Here is a 20853-nt window from a genome sequence, read left to right on the forward strand (position 1 = left end):
ACTGGTAGGATAAATAATAATACCCTGCAGGCAGGGAGGGTCTTGAGCTTAGAAAGAAGATAGATCAAAAGAATGGAATGGGTGGGGATCTTTCAGGCAAAACAATGATTATGTAGATAATAAGGGAGCACGCCACAGTATCAGGAATGCAGGTGCTTTGTGAGGCAGGGAGTCTGATAAGAAGGGGCAAACCTTTGGGGTTACTCCTGTCCTTCCTTGCTCAACCTCTCAGTAGAGAGAGAGACTGACAGGATAGACACACTCCTCAGGTCAAGCCCTGCCAAACTCTACCACATCCTCACAATTTCCCAACAGATACCTACATGACATGTAAATATGCAGCAATACACACACTGAAGCAAATGGATTAAAATACGCTAATGAGACCTTATTTATTTTTATGAAAGAGAGTGAGACCAGTGCACTGTTCAGCTCTTGCATATATAGTGTCAGAAATAGGACCTAGGACCTCATACACTAAGTCCTGGGCTCTCCCACTGAGATAGCCCCCAGGGTTAAATGTGCATATGCTTCAATGGACACGTTCTATGTTTATTGTTCTAGATGCTTGGAAATACACAGAAAAAGACCTACACTGACTTAAATACCATCCAGGGAACACTTCTTGCAGAGTTAGAATTGAGACTGTGTTACCTTCCTGATGCATTGCCTTGGACTGAAGACTTAAGAGGCATTTACCTCTTCTTAGTGTGCTCCCTACTTACTAGTTACAAAGACACTGTCATCTTTCTAAAATACTCCCGCAGTTTTATAGACATAGAACTAGTTGTTTTCAGTAAAGGTTCAGAAAGGCCAGGAAAAGTCGTCCCCCCCCCACCTTAGAAGAAGCAGTGAAGATGATGCAATGTGATTTCGTTTTTTCTAAATTTTTCTTTTTTGCCTCCAGGGTTATTGCTGGGGCTCGGTGCCTACATCATGAATCCACTGCTCCTGGAGACTATTTTTTCCCCTTTATGTTGCCCTTGTTGTTTTATCATTGTTGTGGTCATTTTTATTGTTGTTGTTATTGATGTGATTGTTGTTGGCTAGGACAGAGAGAAATTGACAGAGATGGGGAAGACCGAGGGGGAGAGAAAGATATCTGCAAACCTGCTTCACTGCTTGTGAAGTGCCCCCCCCCTGCCCCTCAGGTGGGGAACAAGAGGCTTGAACCAGGATCCTTATGCTGGTCCTTGAGCTTCATGCAATGTGCACTTAAGGTCCTGCACTACTGCCCCCGCAATGTGATTTTTAAGAGTTGGATTTAGACATGAAAATAGAAAGATTGTGGGTGGGCAGAAAAACACATAGAGTTCTTTTAAAATTCCAAACGCACTTTATTTATGATATTTATTTATTTATTAATTATTTTTTTAACTTATTATATAGAGATAGAAATTGAGGGGGGGGGAAATAGAGAGACTCACCACTTGTGAAACTTTCCTCCTGCAGGTGGGGACCAGGGGCTTGAACCTGAGTTCAAGTGCCCTGTGCGCTGTGATGTGTGCACTAAACCAGGTGCCCCACCACCTATCCCCCATTTGTGATGTTATTTATCACAAATATTTTCAGATAACTGAATAGAATTTTTCCAAATTATAAATGATTAAGCCTTAAGAAAAGATAAAAATCCAGAGGGAACATAAAGAGGGTATAGCACAGACACAGATGATCTGTAAGCAAGTAGCCAAAGCCCCGTGAACTAGTCCACTGGGAGAGAGTGCCACTTTGGCGTGTGTGTGACTCCAGTCTGATCCCAGATGACACTGCATCGAAGGAGTCTTCAGTGCTGTGATCTCTTTCAGTCTCTCTGTACCTCTCTTCCTCTGTCCCTGTAAATAATAATAATAAAATAACAGATAAAAGATTATGCTTGGGGGGGTTCTTTGCGCACCTGGTTAAGTGCGTATTACCATGCACAAGGACCAAGATTCAGCCCCCTCCCCATGCCCATCTGCCGGGGAGAAGCTTCATAAGCACTAAAGCAGGGGTACAGGTATCTCTCTCTCTCTCTCTCTCTCCCACTCTATTTCCCCCTCCCTCTCTCAATTTCTGTCTGTCTCTGTCAAATAAATAAATATTTTTCAAAAAGATTATGCTTAGATAGATCCAAGCAAAATTATTTGTAACAAACTTAATATCAGATGATATAATTTATAGTATTAAATGTGTTCAGATTAATTAAATGCAAAGGCATTCAGTGTGCTTAGAATAACTATGCAAAAAACAGTGTAATAAAACTGATGTAATACCCAGCTACCTTCTATTCACTATATTATGCATAAGAATATGGTCTCAGAAATACAAGGAAAAAAATAACGGAACCAGCCTTAATAGAATACGTATAAACGGTTTCTGGTTTTGATCATTGCCAACAAAAGGCAATACCATTTCTTACTTGAACAATTTACATGTTTAAAAATTCATAATGAACACTCTGAAAAAAATCTTTCATTTCCAATGGAAAAATTAATGATGTTAATTTTTCATTATAAGTCAACAGAAACAAAACTGAGCATAAAATGTTAACAAATAAAATCGGGAAATTCAAAATACTGTCCTAACATCCCATCAAAACACAATTTAAAATCATAATTATATATTATTTCAAAAACCAAAACCTTGCATGTTAACAGGCCATATAGGCTTTGGAATAAATGGCATTCTTAAGGTGTCTTACAAGTGACAAGCTTACTGAATGTATAATTGACATGGCTAATTTAAAATGGGCCAGTGAACCCATAATTTCCTTCCCTCCCCCTGCTATTCCAACAGTTCTTCCTGTCTCGGAAAAGGCCACCATCAGCCACTCAGAGTGCCCAAAGACTGGGAGACCTTTAATCCTCACAGGCTGGATCTTGTCAGCATTGCTACTACCCAAATATATCCTGAATCCCATTGTCACCTCTTCACTCAAGTCAGTGTTCCCTCCCAAGTAGATCACTCACTGTCTTCCTTGCTTCTAGTCTCCCCACCCTTTGTCCTTTCTCCATACTGACGCTAGACTGACCTTTATAAAGCAGATATATGAGCACTTATTCTTTCTATAAAAATTACTTATTTATCCATTATTAAGAAAGAGAGACCCGGGTACTTCTTGGTCTTGTACTGTGTCATGTTAACGCCAGGCCCTCATGCACGTGAGCCAAATACTCAGCCTATTGAGCCACTTCCCCAGTGGGAGTGTATTGAGGTTTTACTGCTCCAATCCCAATAATGTTTTTTTTTATGAGTGATTTAATAATGACAAACTAGATTATAAGATAACAGGGCTGTAATTCCATACAGTTCCCACCACCAGAGTTCTGTGTCTCATCCCCTCCATTGGAAGTTTCCTTATTCTCTATCCTTCTGGGAGTCTGGACCAAAGATCTTTTTGAGGTGCAGGAAGTGGGAGTTCTGGCTTCTCCACTGGCTGTGAATGTTGGCAAGTAGATCCATCCTTCCAGCCTGTTTCTATCTTTCCCTAGTGGGGCAGGATTCTGGGAAGGTGGGGTTCCAGGACCCATTGGTGAGGTCATCTGCCCAGGGAAGTCAGAATGGCATCATAATAGCATCTGCCACCTAGTAGCTGAAAGGTAGTAAGATATGAAACAGGAAAAGATGTTTAATAAACAGGACCACAAAGGTAGGTTTGGAACAGATGAAATTAGGGGTCTCCTTGTGGGAAGAAGCTTGGAAGTCTATTTTAGGCATGTTCAAAGGGGCCCATGACTTTAGTAATTTTTGCCTGAGCCTGATAGCTAGCTGTTGTTGTAGCGGTCAGGTGTCGGGCTGCACCGCGGAGAAGAGAGTGGACGTCCAGAGCAAAGGGGTACACAAATCTTTATTATAGGATGGGGGGTTTGGTTCAGACCACGTGGAGTCAGCCGGCAAATGGCCGTCCCCACTACCTGACCACGGGGCGAGAGAAGAGGGCGAGATCTGAGAGAAGGGGGAGCTGAGAGCCCAGAGAGAGCGAGGGGGGTGGTGAGGGGGCTTTTTATTGGGCGACAATCAGGGGTGACGTATGGGGCCAGGATTGGTTGAAGGGGGCACTGCTAGGATTTCGCGGGGCGTAGTAAAACCTGGGGGCAGAGACTGCATCAGAATAATTCCTCAGCAACATCTCCTCCTATCCCTTTATATCTAAATGGACACAGTAAAGAAAAATGGAATGGAGCAGGCTTAAATGTTTTTAAGGAATGCCATGCTCAGGCGGTAAGATGTAGGACTTTCTGTGGAGGAGGGAAGGCTTAAATGGCTGCCAACCTTGTGAGATTTATGCGTCCTCCTGTGCTCAACCCCTCTTTAGAGAGAGAGACTTACCTGGAGAGACTCATCTCATAGGTTTAAGCAAAGCCTGCTCAACCATCTCTTCACAATATCTCTACATCTTTTCTATCTTTCTATCTAGTAATTGCATAAGATGTACAAAGTCTGTAAAAGACTATCATGGAGCAGAAACCTTTAGGGCATAAACCTAAATGATATAACAAAACAGGAAGGGACAAGTAGGGGAGTAGTAAAAGCCAGTGTGAAGTGAAGGGAAGGATTGGTGCGTAAAGGAACGTTCCCTGCTTGGGGAGGGGGAAAAGGGGCAAGGGTACATAATGAGGGGGAGGCGGGAGGCATGACCCAACAAACAGAGGGGCTATTTGGCATTGTATAGTCCTCAAGGCAACAGTCTGTGAAGTCTATGAACTACTCAGGATCAGTCTATAAAAAACCTGCAGCGTGAAGGGAAATAAGCTGCTTTAAAATTGTGTAAAATGTACCACCCTGAACACACCCGATCTCGTCTGATCTCGGAAGCCAAGCAGGGTCGGGCCTGGTTAGTACTTGGATGGGAGACCGCCTGGGAATACCGGGTGCTGAGAGAGGAGAGACCCCAAAGCCCTGCCCACCCCCTCCATGGGCTCCCTGGGTGCTGTGCAGGGTGCTGAGAGAGGAGAGACCCCACAGCCCTGCCCACCCTCCATGGGCTCCCTGGGTGCTGTGCATGGTGCTGAGAGAGGAGACACCCCACAGTTCTGCACACCCTCCATGGGGCTCCCTGGGTGCTATTCAGGGTGCTAAGAGAGGAGAGACCCCACAGCCCTGCCCACCCTCCATGGGCTCCCTGGGTGCTGTGCATGGTGCTGAGAGAGGAGACACCCCACAGTTCTGCACACCCTCCATGGGGCTCCCTGGGTGCTATTCAGGGTGCTAAGAGAGGAGAGACCCCACAGCCCTGCCCACCCTCCATGGGCTACCTGGGTGCTGTGCCTGGTGCTGAGAGAGCTCAGTCAGTAGAGCATGAGACTCTTAATCTCAGGGTCGTGGGTTCAAGCCCCACGTGGGCGCCATTTGTTGTTAAAATTCGGAGCTCCAGCTGGCCGGGCTAGCTTCACGGGCAGGTAACAGAGACGACCAGAGACACACGGCTGGGCAGGGAAGCTGTATTTCTTTATTCAGGAACAACGATTCATAAACTAACCCAAACTAATCACCAAACAGAAGTCTCCTGCCTCCTTCCCCCATGGCGGTGCCAAGCACTCTCCAACTCTGGGACTCTGGGACTCTGGGACTCTGGAACTCTCTTGGGGTTCCTTGGGGTGGGAAAAGCAGGCCTGCGAAAACTAGCAGGACTGAACCAATTTTCTTGGCAGGGGGAGAGCTAGAACAAACCAATGTAAAGCATACAACAGCTAGCGTGCAGGTGGACTGAAAGTGTTGTCTGGGAAGATGGTGTCAGAGTGGAGAATAGGGCTAGAAAGCCGGATCAGAGCAAAGAGTAGCTCCCCCACACAAGGACAGTCTATAAACACTATTAACTTTAAACCCCATGGATGTGACTAATATGTATGTGTATATTCAGCACAGGAGCCTGTGTGACCCATGTCAGTCTGAGATCACAGTCCGTAGTCACAGCTGGTGTTTTTTATAGCTCTGGCAGAAATTCTCATTTCCTTGCCGGGGGTCAGTGGACTCTTGACTGAGGCAGCTTCTGTCATTTTTCCCAGAGCCCCTCATTGTCCTGTCTCATTATGCTTGGGACCCACCCAGTTCCTGGAACATAGTAGCTTCAGAACCTACTAACTGGACTTTTGTCTTCGCTGTTTTAAAGACTTCCTTAACAAAACAAAAACAAAAACAAAAACCTCCCTCAGACCTGGATTTTTGTCACTTAGCTTATTTGTTCAATTTTATGGGGCATGCTTGTTCCTACCCAGGAGCATAGGTTAATAATAGAGACTTTGGGGGGGGTCGGGCAGTGGCGCAGCAGGTTAAGCGCACGTGGCGCAAAGCACAGGGACCGGCATAAGGATCCCGGTTCGAGCCCCCAGCTCCCCACCTGCAGGGGAGTCGCTTCACAGGCGGTTTTCAGGTGTCTGTCTTTCTCTCCACCTCTGTCTTCCCCTCCTCTCTCCATTTCTCTCTGTCCTATCCAATAACAACGATATCAATAACCACGACAATGTTAAACAACAAGGACAACAAAAGGGAAAATAATAAGTATTAAAAAATAAAAATAAAATAAAAAAATAATAGAGACATTGATTCATTCAATATCTGGGACCGTTCCTTACTTCTGATAGATCTCAAGTACGTATTCATTGAGTAACTAAATGTCAACATGGCTCAGTTACACCTTCCTTCCCATGACTTTTACCTTGAAAATTTCCCTCATCTGGTGACATGTTTGGTATTTCATACTGGATAATAATAATGAATTTTTTTTTTTAGATTTGACTAACTCAGGCATGAATCCCCTGGTTTCTAAGTAAGGTGTTATTTCTATCCATGGACTCTGTCGTTCCATGGACATTGTCTTCTGCTGCCTTCCACAGAGTTTATCAGCTGAACATCTGCTTTTAGGTCGAAGGTCCACTTCCAGTTAATTTACATAGGACACAAAGCAGTTGTCAACGTTCATTGCCCTCCCCTCATTTGAAGAGGTAGTTCTAAAACCGAAACATTTTCCTTTGTTTTTTAAATTTTTAAAAAATTAAAAAAAAATTTTCTTTTCAATTTATTTTCCCTTTTGTTCCCCTTGTTTTATTGTTGTTGATATCATCCTTGTTGGATAGGACAGAGAGAAATGGAGAGAGGAGGGGAAGACAGAGAGGGGGAGAGAAAGACAGACACCTGCAGACCTGCTTCACTGCCTGAGAAGCGACGCCCCTGCAGGTGGGGAGCCGGGGGCTCCAACAGGGATCCTTATGCTGGTCCTTGTGCTTTGCACCACATGCGCGTAACCCACTGTGCTACTGCCCTACTGTTTCTTTTTAATTTTTAAAAATATTATATTTATTTATTATTGGATACAGAGAGAAAGAGAAATTGAGAGAGGAGGGGGAAATAGAGAAGACAGGAGACAGAGAGAGACAACTGCAGCCCAGCTTCACTATTCATGAAGCATTCTTCCCTCCTCCCTCCTCCCCTCCCCACACAGGTGTGGACCAGGGGCTTTGAACCTGGGTTCCTTGTGCGTTGTAATGTGTAGGCTTAACTAGGCACACCACCGTTTGGCCCTGCGTTTCCCTTTCTCCAGTGAATTGCTTTGTTACCATTGTAAACCATTGGTTGCCCTTATCAGTAGGGGTATGTTTGTGGCCTTTGTATTTTGTTCCATGATCTACCCCTTTATCCTTTGCTAACACTACACTCCCCTGATTTATGTGGCTTTACAGCACTGCAATATCTTGATGTAATAATAATAATGGAAGCTTGGGGCAGCGACTGCTGAGCTCCGTTCCTTACATGATCACTTCAGCTCTTTCAGATCCATTGTGTTTTTATATCAATTTAAGAATCATCTTAGTTTACGTACAGTAACATTGGTGAACTTATTCTTGGCGTTGCTTTGAATTTTGTAGATCAGACCAGCAAGAACTGAAATCTTAAATTCACAGATATATGCTTGTGTGTGTGTGTCTGTGCATGTGCGCGCGCATGTGTCTGTGTGCACATGTGTTTTGAAAGTTGTCTTCCAACAGTGGTTTGTGGTTTTAAGTACAGAAGTCATGTACAGCCTCTGTTAGAACTAGTCCTGCAGGTTGTACAGGTCTCTCATCACCATTGTAAATAAAACTTTTTAGAAAATTTGACCAGAGCGCCACTCATCTCTGGCTGCTTGCGGTAGTGTCAGGAGTAGAACCAGAAGCCTCTTGCACGCAAGTCCTGTGTATTACCGCTGTCTTCTCTGTTACTAGTCTGTAGAAATAAAAGAGGCCTTTTCATAATTGCCTTTTGTTTTCAGAATTACTCCCAGTAATTTTTACAGATTGTTTGGGATTTCATATTTGTCTATATTTATAGTGTTTTATTTATTGATATAGTATATATATTTGTTGATTTAATAGTGGTCGACAAGACCATAGTATAAGAGGGGTACAATTCTACATAACTCCCACCACCAGGGTTGCATCCCCCCTATCCCATCCCCTCCACTGGAAGCTTTCCTATTCTTTATCCCTATTCCCTTTGGGAGCATGGACCCAGGATCATTATGGGGTGCAGAAAGTGGAAAGTCTGGATTCTGTAATTGCTTCTCTTTTGGACATGAATGTTGGCTGGTGGATCCACACCCCAGCTTGTTTCTATCTTCCCCTAGTGGGGCAGAGCTCTGGAGAGGTGGGGTCCCAGGACACAATGGTGGGATCATCTGTGCAACAAAGTCAGGTTGGCATCATGGCAGCAGCTGCAACTTCCTATTTTTATTTTTTTAATTTTCCCTTTGGTTGCCCTTGTTGTTCTATTGTTGTAGTTATTATTGTTGTTACTGTCATTGTTGTTGGATAGGACAGAGAGAAATGGAGAGAGGAGGGGAAGACAGAGAGGGGGAGAGAAAGACAGATACCTGCAGACCTGCTTCACCACCTGTGAAGCGACTCCCCTCCAGGTGGGGAACCGGGGCTCGAACTGGGATCCTTACGCTGGTCCTTGCACTTTGTGCCACGTGTGCTTAGCCCACTGCGCCACTGCCCAACCTCCAACTTCTTCTTTTTTTAAAAAAAAAAGTTTTAATCTGTAGTTTTCAGATATTCTTCCTAATTTATTTAAATATTGCTTCAGGAAAATATCTCTAGAAAAAAAACAAAAATCAGGAAACCAGAGGGATGACTTCATTTATTCCCCTGCTCTTATAAATCCCAGGCCTGTGCTGCATTTTATCCGCTTGTCAGTAAACAACTGTTAAATCTTTTTGCTCACTATAGTAGTTGTTTATAACAGGAGATGAAGTCCAGCAGCAGCTCTTCCAACATGGTCAGATTTACAGACTTGCCTTCATTCAAAGGGTGTGGTCACCGGGTATGTGCTGACAGACTGACAGACTTTCTGTTTTATGGTTCAAAATTTTCTATTTACTTCTTCTTCTATTTACTTATTTTGTTCAATGTTTTAAAGATGCTGCTTCATTATTTCTAAAGATAAAAAAAAAGATATAAATCATATGGTCCCCTGTATGCATTGTTATTTTTCTCCAACTGCTTTCAAGATTTTTGCTTTTAACCACTTGTTTTATCTTTTTTTCTTGAGACTTACACTTTGTTTAAAAATGACCAAGGACAATGAAAACTGCTACCCAATCAAAGGACTTTATACATTAAGGAAAATGTAGATGGATCATACACTAACCACTACATTGCCCAGTATCTAAAATACTTAAATTTTTTTGTGAAAGTTAGGTTTATTTCTTTTTAAAATTTTTATCATCTTATTTATTTATTGAATAGAGATAGCCAGAAATTGAGAGGAAGGGAGAAATAGAGGGAGGGAGACAGAGAGACACCTGCAGCTTTGTTTCATTCCTCTCAAAGCTTCCCCCCTGCAGACGGGGACCGGGGGCTTGAACCTGGATCCTTGCGCATTGTGACATGTGCACTTGTAGGGAAATTGTGAGGATGTGGTTGATCCTGGCAGGGCTTGACCTGAGGGGTAGGCATCCATCCTGTCAGTCTCTCTCTACTGAGATGTCGAGCAAGGAGGGACACGAGGCCCCTCAAAGGTTTGCCTTGTCTTATCAGACTCCCTGCCTCACAAAGCACCCTGCACTTTTCTGCCTCCAGGAGCCTGGCATTCCTTAAAATATTAAGCCAGCTCCCCCTGCTCCACCCTGCATTCCTTGATACTATGGCGCGCCCTTTTATTATCTACATATCAATCTTCTGCTATGTCTAACAAATGACTTAAGGCCTCCTCGCTATTCCCCCACACATTCTGCTCATTTAATATATTCTTTTCCTACCCTCAAAACCTCAGGGTATTAATCTTGCCAGTTAAACCCCTAGCAACAGTTGCTAAGGAAGTCCCTACCTTTCCCAGCCCCCTTTTACCTTTCTCCGCCCATTTCCTAACCATGTATGGTATTGTCAAGCCACTTCTGTTTCTGACTTGTCTCTTCCATGTTCTGGGTGGGCTGGAGAGGCAAGTGGGTGGACCAGGAGGTGGACACCGGCCATTGTGGTTAGCTCCACGTGGCTTAAGCAGGTGTGCTACTGCCAGACTCTGGGGCATTTGGATGAATAAAGATTTGAATAGCCTTGCCGCCACAAGCTTGGTTCCTGGGTCATCTCTCTCTCACACATCACTAGCCCAGCATGCACTCAATCAAGTGCACTACCTACTGCCCAGCTCTGATCCTCAAGTTTAGAATGTGTTCCATGTACAATGTTCCTAGGGCTTCTGTGTCCATTCTCTAATGTTAGAATGTACATATCACCATTTTAAAAATCATCATTTTGATTATTTACTCTTCTACCATTCCAGAAGCTTCCAGAAACAAGAATTGTGTCTAGTTCAGTAGCATGTAGTTATATACTTACAAAAGCTTATTGATTTCATCTGATTGCATAAAGTACATTTTACAATAAAATCGGAATATATTGGCTACTTCAGTTTGACAACTGATTTCATATCTTATACCAAGATTCATTTCATATGAATGTTATTTTTAAATTTCAAGGATAAAGGCAAATATCTATTTTTATTCTCTGCAGAGAATTGATTTCCTAAGCACAAAATAAACCAACACCAAGGAAAAGTAGTAGTTTTATTTTAACATGCAAAAGTTGTATGTCAAATGTTATAATTCAATGAATATTAACTATTCATTTACACTTCATCTATTTATTTCTTCACTCAACATGTAAATTTCTGTGGGCCTGTCAGTTACCCAGCATAGCACTTCCTGTTCTCATGAGGTTTTATATTTGGTTAGGGACAAAACAGACAAGCAAGTAAACATATATCCCCCCAAAAAATCTGATATATCCCAAGTCAAGGGGGGGCCAGAAAGAAGTATTATATGTAAATTCATAAAAATATTTCAGACTTTTTTTTCATTTTAAAGCATTATGTGGAAGAAGAACATAAAAGCCTAATATGAATGAAATGTTCACTATATCTTTAGTGAAGATATATTTACTTGACAATCAAACATCTTTATTTTAGATTTCTTTTTTTCTAAAACAGTTACCTTGATTTATTCATTGATTTATTCTTCAATATAGAAGGCCAGATATTTTGAGAGAATAGGGTAAGAGAGAGAGAGACACCTGCAACAATCTTCACCACTTGTGATGCTTTCTCCCTGAAGGTGGAGGCTGGAGGCTTGAGCCCAGGTCCTTGTACACAGTAACATGTGCACGCAACCAGGACCACCAATCCCCAGAGACCTCATTTTAAATTTCTTTGTTCTGGTTGTTTTTTATTTACTTTTGAAAAGGTAACTATTTCACAGGATAAATTTTCTTTATTGGGGAATTAATGTTTTACATTCAACAGTATATACAATAGTTTGTACATGCATAACATTTCCCAGTTTTCCATATAACAATACAACCCCCACTAGGTCCTCTTTCATCCTTCTTGGATCTTTATTCTCCCCACCCACCCATTCCAGAGTCTTTTACTTTGGTGTAATACGCCAATTCCAGTTCAGGTTCGACTAGTGTTTTCTTTTCTGATCTTATTTTTCAACTTCTGCCTGAGAGTGAGATCATCCTATACTCATGCTTCTGTTTCTGACTTATTTCACTTAACATGAATTTTTCAAGGTCCATCCAAGAGGGGCAGAAAAAGGTGAAGTCACCATTTTTTATAGCTGAGTAGTATTCCATTGTGTATATAGACCACAACTTGCTCAGCCACTCATCTGTTGTTGGACACCTGGGTTGCTTCCAGGTTTTGGCTATTACAAATTGTGCTGCCAAGAACATATGTGTACACAGATCTTTTTGGATGGATGTGTTGGGTTCCTTAGGATATATCCCCAGGAGGGGAATTGCAGGGTCATAGGGTAGGTCCACTTCTAGCCTTCTGAGAGTTCTCCAGACTGTTCTCCACAGAGGTTGGACCAATTTACTTTCCCACCAGCAGTGCAGGAGGGTTCCTTTGACCCCACACCCTCTCCAGCATTTGCTGCTGTTACCTTTTCTGATGGATGACATTCTCACAGGAGTGAAGTGGTATCTCATTGTTGTCTTTACTTGCCATTCTCTTCTGGCCTGTAGTGTTTGTGTGGAGAAGTCTGCTGCTAATCTTATGGGTTTTCCTCTGTAGGTGACTCTTTGTTTTTCTCTTACAGCCTTCAGGATCCTTTCTTTATCCTTTTTCCTTTCCATTCTAAATATGATGTGTCTTGGTATCTTTACATCTGGGTTAATTCTGTTTGGGACCCTCTGGGCTTCTTGAACCTATATGTCTTTTATGCTGTCTAGGCTAGAGAACTTCTTAGCTATTTTGTCCTGAAGAATGTTTTCTTCCCTTCACTCTCTTTCTTACCCTGGTAAGACAATAATTCGTATATTATTTCTTTTGAAGTCATCCCATAGGTCTCTGTTGTTGTTTTCAGTATCTCTTAATCTTTTTTTGAGATCTCTTAGTTCTTTTTTGGTTGTCTCTAATTTGTCCTTGATCTTGCTAATTCTGTCTTCAGCCTCATTGATTCTATTCTCTCTCCCCTCTACTGTTTTCTGCAGTTCATCTATTTTATTACCCTGTTCTGACACTGTTTTAGCTTGTTCATCTAGCTGTGTTCTTAGCTCAGATATTTTAGCTTTCAGCTCTCTAGTAACCTTGAGATAATTAGTATTTTCTTCCAGAGTCTCATCTGTTGTTTCTGCCTTTCTGATGACAATTCTTGCAAACTCTTTACTCACTCGTGTGATTATTTCCTTAACTAGTATTTGGATGTTGACCTCATTATTTTGTGCTTCAACCTTTGAGGAGCTTTCAGCTGGACTCTTGTCCTGGTTCATTTCTCCAATAATTTGTTTGTTTGTTTAACCATTCTATATAGTATTTTATGAGGTCCCTCTCTCAGTACTTTTCAAATTACTGATCACTCTTGCCTGGACTGACTTATGTCTAAGTAAGGTAATTAAGGTAATTAATGGTTACACAGTTGTGGAAATTGACAGTTGTTTCAATATTATTTTAATCCCTGAGTTGGAGCACAGTATCTTAAAAGCCTCTTTTGTTATTTTTCTTCCCTGTAGGCTATGGGAGTCTGAGGACTTTTAAACTATAAGTAGGCTTCTTAGCTTAATACCTCACTCCTGACTAAGACATAAAGCAAGGTGGGGTAGAGATAATCCAGTGGTTATGCAAAGAGACTCTCACAGCTCCACCAGTAGGTCACTGAGGTGTAGATCTTCTCCTGAGTTTCCTGGTTAGTTCTCTGCCTCCTGGTGTCAGCACAGGCCCTCCCCCCTGCTGCTCCAGCTTCTGAGGGCAGTAGCAATGGAGACCCACAGTTGCATTTTTGAGTTTCAGGGGAGTCCTCTCCTCCCTTCAGTTGTTTTTTTGTTGGTGAAACAGACTGGAGTCAGTGTCTGAACTGGTAAACTGCTGGACTGTCACCAGCCACTTACTCTCTCCCTAGGTTCCTATTTATCCACGAGCCACAGGTGCTTGCATTCACTGGTGGTTTGGTGGGTTCCTGAAGTCGGTCTAGTCCTGTCTGGTTGCGGTCCCAGGTGGTCTCCTTTTGTCTTCCTAGTTGACCCGGGATAAGAGAGCAGACAAAGCTGCTGTAGCCCCGCCTCCTTCACAGGATAAAATTTTAAAATATTAAAAGTAGTTTACAGTACAAAGCACTTCTACACCATCTTTATTCTCCAACCCTTTTCCAGAAGAAATTTCTGCTACATAGCAATATAATAAGTGTCACTTCCAAAGAAGGGAAAATAGAAAGTGTTCTCATTGTCTGTTAGAGTAAATGTAAAATAATTTAAATTTTGGAAAGTAAAATCATCAATGCAAAAAGTTTTAAAATGTACTGTATAACTTATAATTTCAATTATGAACTGTCTAACACAATAGTGAAATCTACAAATTTATGTATTTAGGTCTATATTATGATATAATTGTGAGATTGGGAACTAATTAAATATGCCAAACCTGTGTGTTAAATAACAGACACATTAAATGGAGAACCATCCAGTCATTACGCTCATCTCTAGATCAGAGCAGATCATTTCAGAGGCAATGAAAGGCCTGATTCATCAATGAAGAGATCACATTTTCCTGGTTCCCTTAGCAACCCAGTTCTTGGTAAAATTCCTATGGCGCTGTCATTGTCCTGTAAATGTGGGTCATAGATAAACCACATCCAGGAAAACTTGGAAGTTGTGGGTTTTCAAAACCTGTCTGGGAGAATCACCTAGAGATAACTTGCTTGACAGAAAGAAAGAAAGAAAGAGAAAGAAGGGAGGGAAAGAAGGAAGGGAAAGATGGAAGGAAGGAAGGAAGGAAGGAAGGAAGGAAGGAAGGAAGGAAGGAAGGAAGGAAAGCCAATTTAGGAGACAGTCTGAAGATTTTAATTATATATTGATAAAGTGTGTGTTTGAACAAACTTCATTAGGTAAATGTGTCAGGGTCTAATGAGAAAGCAGAAAGATTTTTAAGTGTTGAAATGTCTGTGTAGACTGTATACATGTATGCTTTCTGTGAGGTCACAGAAGATCATCTGAATAAGATCTAGAAGTGTGTATTAGCAAGGGTCGGGCGCAGTAGCAGAAAACCTGCCCTGCCCTCACCTGGAGGAGACTTGGAACTTCAAGCAGACTCCCATGACCCGAGTCACGGGGGGAGAAACACCTGGCTTTGCTTTCCTGTCTTCCAGACTCCTCTTAGCGCTTCCTGTTGACCAAGTCCGGCTGAGGCCAGAAGACAGGGGAAGCTGGGTAGTGAGACCTGCAACGCTTCATCTCCCTGTAATACACAGAGCAGGGCAAGAACAGGTCGGGAAATGGGTGTGACAGTACGCAGCCCCATGGCTAGAGAGAGAGCTTGTCAGGCCGGGCGCACCCAACCTGCCGGTTCCCCAACCCAGTTTCAAGCTCCAGGACCATACAGGACGTGCTAGGACACCAGAGGGGGCTTTGCTACTGTGTTTTCTCTCCTTTTTTATTTTAATTATTATTATCTTTATTTATTCATTGGATAGAGACAGCCAGAGCTTGAGAGGGAAGGGAGATAGAGAAGGAGAGAGACAGAGAGACACCAGCAGCCCTGCTTCACCACTTGCAAATCTTATCCCCTGCAGGTGGGCACTGGGGGCTCGAACCTGGGTCCTTGTGTATTGTGACACGTGCGCTCAACCAGGCACACCACCATCAGGCCCCGTGCTCCTCCTCTCTTTCTCTCCATATTTTTGAATGAAAAAGAGGTCTGGGAAAGTGAAATTGTGCATGCGTGAGCTCCCTATTCCACAAAGGTAGACAGACAGACAGACAAGAATAAGCTAACTCAGTATCCGTACTGCAAATTATGCCTGTTTTACATCTTTGTTAAAAATAACACGGAAGATTGGCGGAAGAGTGTATAAGTTAATTGTTTCGGTCAAATTATTATTTTTATTTTTAGTTTTTTGTATCATTTTATTGAGGGGCTAATGGTTTATTATATACTTATTGACATATAGGTATGTCTTCTTTTTTTAAATATTTATTTATTTGTTCCCTTTTGTTGCCCTTGTTGTTTTATTGTTGTAGTTATTGATGTCATCCTTGCTGAATAAGAGAGAAATGGAGAGAGAAGGGGAAGACAAGGGGAGAGAAAGACAGACACCTGCAGACCTGCTTCACCACTCGTGAAGCAACCCCCCTGCAGGTGGGGAGCCTGGGGGCTGGAGCCAGGATCTTTTTTTAATTTAATTTAATTTTATTTCATTTTTCTAAAGGTAGTTTTTAATTTTTTAAATTTTATTTCAATCTTTATTTGCTAGATAGAGACAGTCAGGAATTGAGAGGGAAGGGGGTGATAGAGAGAGAGAGAGACAGAGAGACACCTGCAGCCCTGCTTTGCCACTTGTGAAGCTTTTCCCCTGCAGGTGGGGGCCAGGGGCTCGAACCCGGGTCCTTGTGCACTGTAACATGTGCGCTCAACCAGTTGCGCCACCACCTGCCCCTCCTTATTTATTTATTTAAAACAGGAGACATTAACAAAACCATAGGATAAGAGGGGTACAACTCCACACAGTTCCCACCACCACATCTCCGTATCCCAAATTCTTTTTAAGGTAACTGTCCATTTAACGTCCAGGTAGCGTTTATGTCTGATCCTCTGAGGCAAGCCTGAAGAGCGGGCTGGACTTCACACAGGAGACTGTGGATGTGTTGATACTCTTGCTGGATTAGCAACCACATATGTTTTGTGAAAAATGTAGACGGTCTCAATTCAAGAGCTGCTGCAGCTCCAGCCCAGGTTTCTGTACAAGCACAGACAAGGAAGCCCCGTCAGGAAAAGCTATAGAGGAGACTCGGACATTCTGTAGAGCCATGGATTTGATCACAACCTGCATGTTCACTGCCAACTTCCAATCGCATGACTCCAGGAGAGCTAAAATGATGTAACATCATTAAAATGTTAATTTGTACCTTTGTGCCCGTCCCACAATTGAATTTTCAAGCAGCTGATTACATTTCCCTCTATGGATTCAGGAAACCATTCGTCCAAAATTATCTAATCCATAAAACATATTTTGGCCCCGAACAACTTCACCATTACTCATCCCTGAATCAACTTAGTTCAAATGAATAAGATGTTAATGAAAATCACTTCCTAAAGAAAGAGTAGCTTGGGGGGGGGGGGTCAGATGATGGCACATCTGATTCATCACACACAAGTACTAAGTGCAAGGACCTGGGTTCTAGCCCCCGGTTCCCCACCTGCAGCGGATCTGCTTCACAAGCAGTAAAGCAGGTATGCAGGTGTCTGTCTTCCTCTCTATCTCACTCTTCCCTCTCAGTGTCTCTCTGTCCTATCCAATAAAAATGGGAAAAAAAATGGCTGGCAGGAGCAGTGGATTCATAGTGCTGGCACTAAGCCCCAGCCATAACCCTGGAGGCAAAAAAAAGAGTAGCACTAGGACTGCAGGTTTAATAAATCAAATATCATCTCAGAATCCCATAATTCTGAAGCTTTGGTTCTTTACTTAGGAAGGTTAGACCCCATATCAGAAGAATTTTATGTTTAGTTAATAGGAATCTTGTTGCTAATGTGAATTTTGCTTAATTTATGTATTTTTAATATTTTTCTCACTACTCATTTCTCAATCCCTCCTAACTTAATCTTCAAGGAATCTCTGGAAGTACATGAGCTGTGCAAAAAAAAAATTGAATAAAACACACACACACATATTTAGACCGTGGTACACATCAAATTCCCTGTGAAGAAAAGTTCCAAATTTGTAATTTTCTTTGCATTTCCATAAACACAGAGAATCTATCTGTGCTCATTGTGTGACAAGTTACAGTGTTATAAATGGAGTGTTTTAAAACTCTTCAGTATTTATCTGCTCACATTCTGGCTAGTGTACTTAGAATACGCATTAATACAAAGCATGCCTTTTAGTTCAATAACTCCGCCTGCCCCAAGCTGAGATTTTCGGCTTTTAACTAACATTGGCTTCATCTAATCTAATTAAAAGGTGAAAAATAAATTAAGACTCTCAGGTACCACAGCTCTCTAGGAAGCCAATTCTGGGATGGGGACTAGCATCAAGACAGCTGGGTAGGTAATACCCTCAGAATGAATCCATGTAGGAGAAAAGGCAGGAACCAGGTTTATAAAAAGTGAGAAGCTGCCCTTTGATGCAGAGCCAATGAGGGCCCCAGTTAAACACAGTGGCTGACTGCGTCCTTCAGAACTATGCTGAGTTGAACTAAAAGAGATAAACCTCTACAAGCCATGTTGATCAGAGAAGAGGGACCAGCTCGTGGCGCACCTGGTTGAATATACGTGACAATGTGCAAGGACCCAGGTTCAAGGCCCTGGTCCCCACCTACAGGGGCAAAGCTTTGCTAGTGGTGAAGCAGTGCTGCAGGTCTCTCTCTCTCTCTCTCTCTCTCTCTCCCCCCCCCTCCCCCTTCATCTTGATTTCTGGCTATCTCTATCCAATCAATCAATAAAGCTGAGGGAGAGAGAGGGCTCTAAGCTCCAGATTTCCACATTCATATAAGAGTTGCACATGTCAGGCATGTGAGGAGTAGTCCCAGAACTGAGAAGTCTGTGTAGTCATGGGCTGCAGACACAACCGGGAGGATATTCTCTCTCTCTCTTTGCTCACCTCTGGCTTATGTGCCAAGGGCTAAACCTGGGACCTCGGAGTCTCAGACACGAATGTCCTCTGCCTAACTGGTATGCTGCCTCCCCAGAGCTTGGGAAGACTCTCCTTTTAGTCTGGTCAATTCTTTTTCTCATTCTCCTCCCTCTTTTTCTTCCCCTTCTTCCTCGTCCTTTCCCCTTCCTCCTTTCCCTTCCCCTGCCCCTCCTCCTCCTCCTCTTCCTCCTCCTACTTCTTCTTCCATATTTGACATTAACGTGGTTTTCTCAGTCAAAACTCAAGTCAATAAAAACTAAAAGACATTTCCATTTTCTTAAAAGGAAGCCAGGAAAAGGAGGGGGGGGGTATTTGAATTCATCACATTAGTTTAGTAAAAGAAAAGGGAGAAAAACTAATTTGATTTTCATGTCAAAGAACTATAGATATTCATATTCTATTACATTAATATCTGTAAATGTAATATGGTAGACCAGTGAGCAATTAAACGAACACAATATAGTCAAGATATGAACATGTCAAAATAGAGCAAGTAAAACATTTTAGAGTTATCCCCCAGAGCGCCGATTCCCCAGAGCCCCACCCCACTACAGAAAGAGAGAGGCAGGCTGGGAATATGGACCGACCTGTCAACACCCATGTTCAGCAGGGAAGCAATTACAGAAGCCAGACCTTCCACCTTCTGCACCCAATAATGACCCTGGGTCCATGCTCCCAGAGGGATAGAGAATAGGAAAGCTATCAGGGGAAGGGATGGGATATGGAGTTCTGGCAGTGAGAATTGTGTGAAGTTGTACCCCTCTTACCCTATGGTTTAGTCAATGTTTCCTTTTTATAAATACAAAAAAAATTTAAAAAGAAAGGAAAACACAAGGTAAAATTTAGTTAGGTAGAGTCTATTGCAGCAGATCCAAGGACTCTAAAGGAGGAAAGTGGGAGGGTCTGATGGTGCCCTGTAGTGGACGAAGAAATAAATGGGTGGAGGGACTGAAGTGCTGATACCCATCACAGGGAGATGTGAAACTGTACACCTGTTACAACACTCTTGTAAATCAGCAATAAAGTTATCTACTAGAAGATGAAGAAGAAGGAGAAGAAGAAGAAGGAGAAGAAGAAGAAGAAGAAGAAGAAGAAGAAGAAGAGAATTATCCCCCATCAAAATAAAGCATACTTGATGCTCCAGTGAATGAGATTTCCCGTGAATCATCTATGTCATAATCAGACACTACATTGGTGATTTCAGTTTCTGATTTTTTCCATAGTATTTGTAATTTTTTTTTGTTGTATGTACTTTTGTCGCAGCTCTTACTTTTAAATTTGTTTACTAGTGATTTAATAATGGTTAACAAGATTGTAAACTAACAGGAGTACAATTCCATATAGTACTCACCACCAGAGTCTCCTGTCCCATACCCTTCACTGGAAGCTTCCCTATTCTTTACCCCTCTTTGGCAATAAGGGTCAAAATCCTTTATGCGGTGCAGAAGGTGGAAGGTCTGGCTTCTGTAATTGCGTTTCTGCTGGATATGGACCTTGGCAGGTGGATCCATACTCCCAGCCTGTTTCTACCTTTCTGTAGTGGGGTAGGGCTCTTGAGAGGTGAGGTTTGTGACACATTGGCGAGGTTATCTATCCAGGGAGGTCAGGATGGAATCATAGTAGCGTCTGCAACTTGATGACTGAAAGGCGTTAAGATATAAAGCAGGACAAATGGTTTAATAAACAGAAACCTGGGAGTCAAGCGGTAGTGCAGCGGGTTAAGTGCATATGGTGCCAAACGCAAGGACTGGCATAAGGATCCCAGTTCAAGTCCCCAGCTCCGCACCTGCAGGGGGGGTCGCTTCACAGGCTGTGAAGCAGGTCTTCAGGTGTCTGTCTTTCTCTCCCCCTCTCTGTCTTCCCCTCCTCTCTCCATTTCTCTCTGTCCTATCCAACAACAATGACATCAATAACAACAGCAATAACTACAACAATAAAACAATAAGGGCAACAAGAGGGAAAATAAATAAATATAAAATAAAAAAATAAACAGAAACCCAAAGTCAAAATAGAGTAGACGAAATTAGGAGTCTTCATGTGGGAAGAAACTAGGAAGTCTATTTCTATTTTAGGTATGTTCCAAGGGGCCGGGCCCATGATTTCAGTAATTTTTGCTTGAGCCTGACAGCTAACACACAGGTGGACTAAAATTATTGTCTGGGAAGATGGTGTCAGAGTTGAGACTAGGTCTAGAAAGCTGGACTAGGCAGAGAGTAAGCCCCCAAATATGAAAGAAATCTATAAATACCATTAACTATTAACACCATCGATCCGTTAAC

At 42.5% G+C, this 20853-nt stretch overlaps 1 protein-coding gene and 1 pseudogene across 1 annotated transcript in view; both read left to right on the forward strand.

Moving 5' to 3' along the window:
• Window positions 1-20853, forward strand: part of DNAAF11 (dynein axonemal assembly factor 11) — a 129753-nt gene that overhangs the window by 99381 nt on the left and 9519 nt on the right. The window lies entirely within an intron of this gene.
• Window positions 4755-4852, forward strand: LOC132542835 (5S ribosomal RNA; annotated as a pseudogene).

This window comes from Erinaceus europaeus, chromosome 1, assembly GCF_950295315.1.
Source record: "Erinaceus europaeus chromosome 1, mEriEur2.1, whole genome shotgun sequence".
Lineage (NCBI taxonomy): Eukaryota > Metazoa > Chordata > Mammalia > Eulipotyphla > Erinaceidae > Erinaceus > Erinaceus europaeus.